The sequence below is a fragment of the Physeter macrocephalus genome, chromosome 21 (genome assembly GCF_002837175.3).
Source record: "Physeter macrocephalus isolate SW-GA chromosome 21, ASM283717v5, whole genome shotgun sequence".
Lineage (NCBI taxonomy): Eukaryota > Metazoa > Chordata > Mammalia > Artiodactyla > Physeteridae > Physeter > Physeter macrocephalus.
In genome coordinates, this window is record NC_041234.1 from 34,615,042 (window position 1) to 34,627,162 (window position 12,121).

At 35.4% G+C, this 12,121-nt stretch overlaps 1 protein-coding gene and 1 non-coding gene across 2 annotated transcripts in view; one reads left to right on the plus strand and one right to left on the minus strand.

The window, feature by feature from the left end:
- Positions 1-12,121, minus strand: part of WNK3 (WNK lysine deficient protein kinase 3) — a 193,960-nt gene that overhangs the window by 158,127 nt on the left and 23,712 nt on the right. The window lies entirely within an intron of this gene.
- On the plus strand, positions 6,172-6,239 carry LOC112065808 (small nucleolar RNA SNORD52). The gene has a single exon (XR_002892241.1). It is a non-coding gene; the product is annotated as a small nucleolar RNA SNORD52 (small nucleolar RNA).

The window sequence follows — 12,121 nt, forward strand, 5'->3', positions numbered from 1 at the left end:
GCAGCTCATGCAGCTCAATATCAAAAAAACAAACAACCCAATCCAAAAATGGGCAGAAGAACTAGATAGACATTTCTCCAAAGAAGGTATACAGATTGCCAACAAACACATGAAAGAATGCTCAACATCATTAATCATTAGAGAAATGCAAATCAAAACTACAATGAGATATCATCTCACATCGGTCAGAATGACCATCATCAAAAAATCTACAAACAATAAATGCTGGAGCGGGTGTGGAGAAAAGTGAACACTCTTGCACTGTTGGTGGGAATGTAAATTTATACAGCCACTATGGAGAACAGTATGGAGGTTCCTTAAAACTACAAATAGAACTACCATACGACCCCGCAATCCCACTACTGGGCATATATCCTGAGAAAACCATGATTCAAAAAGGGTCATGTACCAAAATGTTCATTGCAGCTCTATTTACAATAGCCAGGACATGGAAGCAACCTAAGAGTCCATCAACAGATGAATGGATAGAGAAGATGTGGTACATATATACAGTGTAATATTACTCAGCCATAAAATAAATGAAACTGAGATATTTTTAATGAGGTGGATAGACCTGGAGTCTGTCATACAGAGTGAAGTAAGTCAGAAGGAGAAAAACAAATACCGTATGCTAACACATATACATGGAATCTAAGAAAAAAAAATGTCATGAAGAGCAGAGGGGTCGGGTAGGGAGGGTGGGAGGGAGGGAGATGCAAGAGGGAAGCGATATGGGAACATATGTATATGTATAACTGATTCACTTTGTTGTAAAGCAGAAACTAACACACCATTGTAGCACAGTTGTGCTCCAATGAAGATGTTAAAAAAATAAAAAAAGAATATAATTCCATTTATAATATCATCAAAAGAATAAAATATCTAGGAAGAAACTTATCTAAGGAGGCAAAAGACTTACAACACTTGAAACTACAAAACATTGCTAAAATTATAGAGGACATAAATAAATAGAAACACATCCCATGTTTACGGATTGAATACCTTAATACTGTTATGATGTCAATGCCAAAAGAGATCTGCACATTCTATCAAAATCCCATTTTTTTTCAGAAATTAAAAAAAAACATCCTAAATAACCCAGAAATTTAAAAAAAACCATCCTAAAATTCATATTAAATTTCAAGGGACCTCTAATAACCAAAACAATCTTGAAAAAAGAACAAAGTTGGAGTTCTGGACTTCAAAACTTACTACAAAGCTATAGTAATCAAAACACTGTGATAATGGCATAAAGATCAATGGAATAGACTATAGAGCTAGAAATAATCCCTCGTAGAAATAGTCAAATAGATGATTTTCAACAAGGGTGTCAAGATCATTCAATGGAGAAAGGATTGTCTCTTCACAAAAGGTTGGAGAAACTGAGTATCCATGTGCAAAAGAATGAAGAACTTGTAAAAACAGAGAGCAGAATAGTGGTTACCCTTACCTTACACCATATACAAAAATTAACTCAAAATGCATCAAAGACCTAATAAACATAAGGGGTAAAATTATAAAACTTTTATAATAAAACACCGGGGAAAAATATTCATGACACTGGGTTTAGCAATAAATTTTTAAGTGAAAGCACACAGGCAACAAAAGATAAAATATATAAATTGAACTTAATCAAAATTAAAAACTTGTGCATTAAAGGCACTATAAGACAGTGAAAAAGCAATCTACAGAATGGGAGAAAATATTTGCAACTCTATATCTAATAAGGGATTAATACTCAGAATATATAAAAGAACTCCTGTTACTCAACAACAACAGCAACAACAATAACAACCCAATTCAAAAATTGGCCAAGGACTTGAATAGACATTTTTCCAAAACAGAAATACAAATGGTGAATAAGCACACAAAAAGAGGCTCAACCTCTCTAGTCATTGGAGAAATGCAAATCAAATCCAGAATGAGATGCCACTTCACACCCATTAGGATGGCTATTAAAACACACACACACACACACACACACACACACACACACACAGAAAATAACAAATATTGGCAAACGTGGAGTAAATAGAACCCTTGTTCATTGCTGGCGGGAATGTAAAATGAACGCTATGGAAAACAGTATGGCAGTTCCTAAAAAACTGAAATATGATCCAGCAATCCCACTTTCTAGGTATATACCAAAAAGAATTGAAAGCAGGGACTTGAGCAGATATTTGTACACTAATATCATAGCAGTGTTATTCATAATAGCCAAAATGTGGACACAATACAAATGTCCATCAATGGATGAATGGATAGAACAAATGTGGTATATACATACAAGTTCAGTCTTAAAAAGGAATGAAATTCTTATACATGCTACAGCACGGATGAATCTTGAAAACATTATGCTAAGTGAGATAACCCAGATACAAAAGAACAAATATTGTATGATTCCACTTATATGAGATACCTAGAATAGACAAATTCATAGAGACAGAAAGTAGAATAGTGGTTACCAGGGGATGGGAAGAGTGGGGAATGGGGAGTTGTTTGGGTTTTTTTTAACATATTCATTGGAGTACAATTGCTTTACAATGTTGTGTTAGTTTCTGCTGTATAACAAAGTGAAACAGCTATATGTATACATATATCCTCATATCCCCTCCCTTTTGTGTCTCCTTCCCACCCTCCCTATCACACCCCTCTAGGCGGTCACAAAGCACTGAGATGATCTCCCTGTGCTATGCAGTTGCTTCCCACTAGCTATCTATTTTACATTTGATAGTGTATATATGTCAATGCTACTCTCTTACTTCGTCCCAGCTTACCCTTCCCCCTCCCCGTGTCCTCAAGTGCATTCTCTACGTCTGCATCTTTATTTCTGTCCTGCCCCTAAGTTCATCAGAACCATTTTTTTTTAGATTCCATATATATGTGTTAGTAAGTTTCTGACTTACTTCAGTCTGTATGACAGACTCTAGGTCCATCCACCTCACTACAAATAAGTCAGTTTTGTTTCTTTTTATGGCTAAGTAATATTAATTTTATATATGTGCCACATCTTTATCCATTCATCTGTCAATGGACACCTGAGTTATTGTTTAATAGGTACAGACTTTCAGTTTGCGATGATGAAAAAGTTCTGGAAATGGGTGGTAGTGATGGTGAACGTACTTAATGCCACTGAAATGTACACTTAAAATGGTTAAAATGGTAAATTTTATGTTATGTACATTTTGTCACAATAAAAATTTATTTTAAAAAAGTGTTAAGGAACTTATAGTATTTGTCTTTCTCTGACATCTCACTGAGCACAATGCCTTAAAGGTCTTTCTATGTTGTCACAAATGGCAGGATTTCCTTCTTTCTCATGGCTGAATAATATTCCATCGTATACGTATACACCTCACATCTACTTTACCCATTCTTCTGTTGACAGACACTTAGGTTGTTGTCATATCTTGGCTACTGTGAATGCTGCAGTGAACATGGGTATGCAGATATCCCTTCAAATTACAAATATCATACATTTATATGTGGAGTCTAAAAATCTGAACTTGTAAAATCAGAGTAGAATAGTGGTTACCAGGGGCTGAGGGGTAGGGGAATATTATTTCAGGGTACAAACTTACAACTAGTAGAGAAATAAGTTCTAGAGATCTAATATACAGCATAGTGATTATAGTCAACAGTACTGTATGGTAAACTTCAAACTTCCTAATAGACTAAACCTTGGCTGTTCTCAACACAAAAAAGAAATGATAAATATGTGACATGCATGATAAAGGTGTTAACTAACGTTACTATAGTGATCATATTGCAATATATAAATGTATCAAACCAACAGTTGTACACCTTAAACTTACACAGTGTATCTCAATTTTTTTTTAAGTCTGAAAAAAAAAGTTAAGGAACTCAAAGAACAAAAGGAAGGAACAACAAACTTAGAAGAGAGCTGGAAACAAGTAAAGTGTTTATGCTTTTCTAGCTAACCTAAAATGACTAATAAATCCTAAATGTCCCTGTAATTAGCTAGGAGTCATCCTCTCATGATAGATCAGTAGATCTACTCTGAAGAATAATGAATAAATTTTGATGCCTTCTGATTAAATTAGCAGAACACAAGTCTTTCATGTACCAAACTAAATTACTCCTCTTTATCCTTTGATCCTATGGATCAAAAGTAGTCAGCATTAAGAGTAAACAGCTTTACAAAATTACAACTGCTGTCCCAGACATAATGCTGGAGGTAAGTCCACTAAAAAGGTATGGCCAAGATCTTCAAAGGTCCACTTCTAATTCAGTGAGAGGAAAGTAAACCTGTCAAACTAGCACCAAAATCAGAGGAAAGTTTTCAGCTACTATAGTAATCCTCCTTTAAACACAGACAGATTGACACACAGACACACACACATACACTCTATTGTACTAATGATAACCACTCTGATAAGGTAATTTTCACACGTCGCCAATGAGTAGAGTTCGTACTCAAGAAAGGAGTGATGAACCACAAAAGGCAAACTAGAGAGCAGTGACAGCTAATGGAGCTGACAGAGTCGGAAAATTATAGTCTACAAAAATGATCCCTAAATCTACTGTCTCTAGTAGTAAGGTCACCAAAAAATAGTATCAAATATCAAATTTTCAGTGTTATAAATATTAATTTATATGGCTGATAAATATAATAGAGGTCAAATACAAATTTACCAAACAGATTTTAACTACTGACACTTCTTTAAAAAGAAATACTGTCCTCATGTTAACTAAACACTTTATCTATTATAATATACGGAATGCTAAAAATATATGCAAAACCTTTCCTGAGACAAGGTACAATACCAACATGACTAACTGCATATGTATTTATTCAAGATAAGAAGCATTTAGTTTCCAAAAGGTAAACTATGGAGTTGTCAGCTATGTCTCTTAATGCAAACACCAACAATGAACACTACAGAACCAGGTCAGAGGCTATGTGGATCTGTTTCTGCAAACGTGAAAAAAGGAAGAAATCATCAACATTGTTATAAAAGCTGTATTATAAAATAACTTGTTCAAGTAAAGATGAATGCTATGAAGGCTTCAAAATGGTTCTTAAATATCAATGAATATTCTGGATAAATATGAGGTTACTCAGTATTTTATCACTAACATTTATTGAATACTCAAACATGTACCATGTGCTCTATAAGCATTATCTCTAATTCTCAACGTTTTATTTCTCAAGCTGAACAGTAGGTACACAATTTCCATTATGTTATTCTTTATTCTTTTTTTGGATATCAGAAATATTTATTATATTTTTCTTTTTTAAAAAAGTGAAAAAGTAAAGCTCCAAAATGCTAAACTGCTTAGCTTGCCCAAGGTACCTAACTGGCACAGGCAAACTGGAACTTAGGTCTGCTGTATTATGAATCCCAAGTACTTCCCAGTTCAAAGCTCTGCCTCTCAGAAACAATATTCACAGTAATGACTACAGATACCTCATTCACAAACCACTTCCATGGAGAGATATGTGTAAAACTAAATGAAATAAACACACACTAGGGTAATTATAATTTGTAAATGGTAACATCAAAGTATTAATCAAGAAATCAGCATATAATAATCACAGTTTGGCCATATGAGCATGTTAAAGCTTTTAGACAGCAATGGTATGTATTAATACCTAAAGAAAAGTGTTCATCGATGGTGGTAAAGATAACATATGGAAAGGGGGATGAACCACAGACATAACCAGGTTCACTTGTCTTCCAGTACTGTTAAACAAAGAGGATGCCCTCATCCAGTTAGAACCTGAGCATCCAGTTCATTTAGTCAGTATACCGTCTAAGCAGGACACACAGGAACATCTAGTACCTTTGTTCTGACTCTGTACTTACTAAGCCAGCTTCTGATTATAATTTAGCTTCCCATGTATCTAACCTACAGACCAATTAGACCATATGACCTAACAACTATATCAGATAAAATTAATTCATTCTAAATTAATAAATTTCTGTCCTAAACCTAGGCATTTGAGTTAGCACAAGTCAGTCTCCCCAACGTGTCCAACCACCTCTGGACACTGAAAAAAGGTGAAGGCCAGACATTGAACCATGGTAACCCAACCATGAAACTGTTCCTCAGAGCCCCCAAGCCAGAAAGTGGCCTTAAATGACACCATTAACTAGTACCCTTTGAGCTTCAGCAGTTAGTTTAATGTTAAGAACCTTATTTTACAGGAATGATGATTTCTCAGACTAGAGTCTCTGACGCTGATCCTGAAGCCCAAAATTAAGTTCTAACTCATTTGGGGGGAAAAAAGAATCTTATTTTAAAGTGTCCATTTAAGAAATCATTTGTTGTAAAATGGTTAAAAACATGAAAGAGTGATCTGCTCAAATAAGTAATGAGGAGGAAATTCTTAAATCATCTATGTAAGTGTTTTATATATACAATTGATGGACTATAAATCCTTACTCTACCCCTTTGGGAAAGTTACTTAATGTATCTAAACCTCACTTCTACCACCTGAAAACTAATCATCCCTACCTCACATAACTATTGCAAGAATAAATAAAATATTCAAATTAAGTACCTGCATAAGTACTCAATTAATACTAATTTTGATAAATGCAAAAGTGTATGACACCATTATTAATAACTTAAGATATATTAAAGTTCCTCAATGACAAATTTCCCCGATTGTTGGGTTTTCAGAAACTTAACAGTCATACTTAAGAAGAGACCACATAAAACTAAGAGGTAATTCCAATTAATAAATGTAGAAGGAATGTGGGAAATAGGAAATAACCATTAGAACACCAGAGTAATACTTATTACAGGAAAAATACACCAATGGATGCTAAAATAATAAGGGAAAGTTTGAGGAGAAACAGATATTTGCATAGTCTCAAAGTATCTGTTCTCAAGATATTTATTAATCTACAAAGGGAAAATATTAATTTACAATAAAGAATACCTATCAGACACCACCCTAACCAAATGATAAAGGTTATCATAACCAGTAATCCATATTGACATAATGTACCCCCTGCTATGATGCACTGAGATGGGTACATCATTTCTATGGTATTCTTGCCAAAATTCATAGCCTAAATCTAATCATGTGAAAACATAAGACAAACCCAAATTAAGGAACACTCTACAAACTAACTGAGCAGTACTCATTAAAAGTTCAAGATCATCAAAAAAAAAGAAAAAAAGTTCAAGATCATGAAAAACAAAGATTGAAGAACTGTCACAGATTGGAAGAGACTAAAGGGACATAACTACATGCAATGTGGGATCCTGAACTGGATCATACCATTGAAAAAAGAACACCAGTAGGAAAACTGGTGAAATCCAAACAAGTTCTGTACTTTAGTTCATAGTACTGTAGTAATACTAATTTCTTAAGTTTTGATAAATGTTCTCTGATTAAAATATTAGCATAAGGGAAAATTGAGTGAAGGACATACAGGAACTTCTCTATACTATCTTTGCAATTATTCTGTTAGTAGCAAATTATCTCAAAATAAAAAAGAAAACTAAGTAGTAAAGGAGTAGTATCCATGTTGCTTGCTATTCCCAACCCTACCATTTCTTTGAAACAAATCTATATTTAACAGCCCTTTCATCTTTTCACCAATTCCAATCTCCAAGCCTTCTTCTTACTGACTATAAACTCCCTCTACTGTAAGCTTTATGAAAATGGTGCCTGTGTCTGCTTTTTATCCCCATTACGTCCCTAGCACTTAGCACAGTTCTGGTACACTGTAGGTACTGAATATTTATTTGTTGAATGAATGAACAAATGAATGAATGATAGCTATGTGTACTGTATTCATTTCCTATTGCTGCTATAACAAATTACCACAAATTTAGTGGCTTAAAACAACACAAATTTATTATCTTCCGATTGTAGAGATCAAAAATCCAAATGAGTCTCTCTCAACTAAAATCAAGGTGTTGGCAAGGGTGTGTTCCTTCTGTACGCTCTAGGGAAGAATCTGTTTCCTTGCCTTTCCCAGCTTTTAGAGGTTGCCCACATTCCTATCACTCCAACCTCAGCTTCCATTGTCAGATCTCCTTCTGACTAATGGCCATCCTTCCTCTCAAAAGGACCCTTGTGGGACTTCCCTGGTGGTCCAGTGGTAAAAAATCCACCTTCCAATGCAGGGGACGTGGGTTCGATCCCTGGTCGGGGAACTAAGATGATCCCACATGGTGCAGGACAACTAAGCCTGTGCAGCACAACTACTGAGCTCGCACACGTCAACGAGAGAGCCCGCGTGCCACAAACTACAGAACCCACAAACCCTGGAGCCTGCACGCCACAAACTACAGAGCCCACACACCCTGGAGCCCATGCGCCACAACTAGAGAGAGAAAAACCCACACATCACAACTAGAGAGAAGCCCGCGTGGCACAACGAAAGTTCCCGCGTGCTGCAACTAAGACCCAAAGCAGCCAAATAAATGTATTTTTAAAAAAAGAATCCTTGTGATTACACTGGGCCCACCCAGATAATCCAGGATAATCTACCTATCACAAGATCTTTAGTTTAATCGTAGCTGCAAAATCCATTTTGCAATGTTACATAACATATTTATAGGTTCCAGGGATTAGGACATGAACATCTTTGGGGTGCAATTATTCATTCAGCCAACTAGATGTATCAATTTGTTATCGATCAAGCAGATAGTTAGCTCAAAACTAACTCACTGAATGAACTAACTGGGGACATTAATGGTATTTCCCAGACCAAGTCTGTCTCCTGCCACTCTCACCCTTTGTCATTTTATGAAAACATCTGTCTTTGGTTTATACTTAATAAAGTTATGTGACTAGCTTTTAAACAAAGAAACTAGAACATATATAGTTAAGCAAGTTTTATCCCTCCTCCCTTCGATGTAATCATTCTTTGCCTATGAGAGCACTGCACTTTGAGGGCTGTGTCTGATGAAGACAGTGGGAAATTAAAACTGAATAACACTACTTAGGGTGTGCTTATATGTAATAAAGCATTTTCTTGTGTAGCTCTAACAGAATCTGGAATCACTTCCAAGAGGGTCATAACAAAAATATTTTAAGAGCAAAAATATCCCAGAGTGAATACTTTAGACAACAATATTTATTCAGAAACAGAAATTCTAGCATATATTTTTAATTACTTTTTCCTTTATTGGAAATTCAGCTATTTTCACATTATTATCTAATTCTAATTTCACAATTAAATGTAGGTCTGCCTAAAAATATACTTCTCCCCAAAGTGTTTTTATTTGATAAATGAAAATAAAACAGAAACAAGTTCCTCCACAATTTTGATAAGATACTTTAGGCATGGAAGTATAGATCTTTAAACTGTTACTTCTACTGCATTGCTTGGAATATATTCACTACTATAAACAAAGTGTATTAGAATGCTCACTCAACACATCAACTTGCTACAGTCAGCTATGTCTTTTTTTTAATCTTTCTTTCCAGTGCCATTTTTGGTTCAGTTCAGAGACTATAGCTGACTTCTTAGAGGTCTAGTTGTTAGATGTTACTTAAAGAAGGCCTGTTTAATTAATTACCTTGAAAAGGACATAATCACAGAATTGACCCCACAGTGAAGCTTATTACAAGCACACTCAAATACATTTTAGAAACAGTCAAATAACAAAAAATTTTACATATCTATGATGTTCCTTCAATTGGAAAATAGCGTTATATGAAAACTCAGTTCCATCAAGAAAACAAATGACAAGCATGCTAGCGGGAGTAAAGCTAAAACTGGTTGTGTTTCCATATGTAAAAGCAAGGTGTTGTTGATTTTCATGTTGTTAGTGTAGGAGAAAACTATTACAAACTCTTGTGACTGACTCCTTCTAAAAGTTACTAAACAGGTCTTTTAGTAACATGTAACCAGGTCTTTCAACATCATGAACTAAAAGTCTTCTAAATAAAATGTATGACTGACAGCCCTCACTCACAATAAATTACCAATTTACCAAGCAATTACCAAGTAATTTACAAGTTCTTTACAAAGAACAACAGGTTCTTCCCAATAATGCATTAAAAAAATCAAATTATAGAAACCATAAAATATGACAGACTGTTGAAATGCAAATGTTTATGGCCAAATCCTAAATCTGACCCACATCATCAAAGGATTTGTTTGTTTTTAACATCTCAAAGTCAAATATCAGCAGTAAAATCTGTCTCTCCTGGTTCTTTGCACTGCCCTAAAGTCCATGTATTCTAAATAAATGGATATGAGGCTTTTAAGAATTGTTTAACAAGGCTCAAATATCTACAATAGGGGGAAATGCCATCAAGAGAAAAAGGTATAAAAACCTTTTTCTGAGCTGTGAATTTCAAATCAAACATGCAAAAATAAAATTTTAAGAAAGAAAAGAACTGCCAAATTTCAGGGGAGAAGATTAAGAGGTGGTATGTATGCAATAAAATATAGTTTACATATTTTAATGATGTTAATAAACAGAAAATACGTCAAATTGATAACAAAAGTATAGACACACCAATTTTATATATTATACACACACATATATATAAACAAAGGTTGGGAAAGAATCAAGAATAATTTAAACATTTAAACTGCTCACTGGGATGTTTTTCAACAAAATTGTTTAATTATATAATAAAGAGTAAGACTACAGAAAAATATGAGAAATTGTACATTACAAACTGCATACTACTCACAGGAAAGTAATTAAAAGATGATGCCCTTATCCTTCTGGGATTCTAAATAAGTTAGTTTTTCCTAATTCCAAATATGCAGAAGGTGACATGAGATCCAAAAATTGTATCAACTAAGTCCACTAATTCTGACATTCCTTTCGGAATAGAAGATTGCAATTGTTGTTCTTTGTATAAATTAAAATGTACTTTATTTTTGTAAATTAAAATTTACAACATTTGCTCCACATGAGAGATCCCCAAATCTGGCCATATATCCAATTACCTGGAGAACTTTTGTATATGTATAACTGATTCACTTTGTTATAAAGCAGAAACTAACACACCATTGTAAAGCAATTATACTCCAATAAAGATGTTAAAAAAAAAAGAAAAGTAAGTTCCTGTGGGGAATTCCCTGGCAGTCCAGTGGTTAAGACTCTGAGCTTCCACGGCAGGGGCCACAGGTTTGATCCCTGGTTGGGGAACTAAGATCCTTCAAGATGCACAGTGTGACCAAAAAATAATAATAATAAAATAAAACTTCATAAAAATATAAATAATAAAAGTAAGCTCCTGGGGCTTCCCTGGTGGCACAGTGGTTAAGAATCCGCTTGCCAATGCAGGGGACACGGGTTTGAGCCCTAGTCCGGGAAGACACCACATGTCACGGAGCAACTAAGTCCGTGTGCCACAACTACTGAGCCTGCGCTCTAGAGCCCGCGAGCCACAACTCCTGAAGCCCGCGCACCTAGAGCCCATGCTCTGCAACAAGAGAAGCCACCGCAATGAGAAGCCCGCACACCACAAGGAAGAGTAGCCCCCCTGTTCACCGCAACTAGAGCCCGCGTGCAGCAAAGAAGACCCAGCACAGCCAAAATTAATTAATTAATTAATTGATTTCTTAAAAAAAGTAAGTTCCTGGGCCTCACCTCCTGAAGATTCTAATTTAGAAAGTCTGGAGTGGATGCCAGGAATCAGTATATATGATACAATATAAAGCTCATGTTGGTGTATTAAGGGAATTCCTCCTCTGATTCAGCTAGCTCTTGGAATTAGTCCCTTATTTCAGTGCTTTTCAAGCTCTATGGTGCATACAAATCACCTGCAGATGTTACTAAGAGGTAGACTCTGATTCAATAGTCTGGGATGAGGCCTAGGAACATGCGGCTCCAAGTTCCCAGGTGACGTCCATGCTACTGGTCCAGAGACTACACTTGGAGTAGTAAGACCTTATGGGATCTTTCAACCTTTCCACAGGTGAATAATAGAAGGTATTCCCCTAGGCAGTTCCTACCACTAAAATATTTTCAAGTTTTACCTAAACATTCTTTAGCATAGCTAGAGTACACAATTTGCAAAATACTTGACATATCTTCACTATGTGTCCTACTACCAAGTGAATGGAAACTATCTCCCCCATTTACAAACAGAGTATCACTAAAAGATGAGTGCTGGGCTTCCCTGGTGGCGCAGTGGTTGAGAGTCCGCCTGCCGATGCAG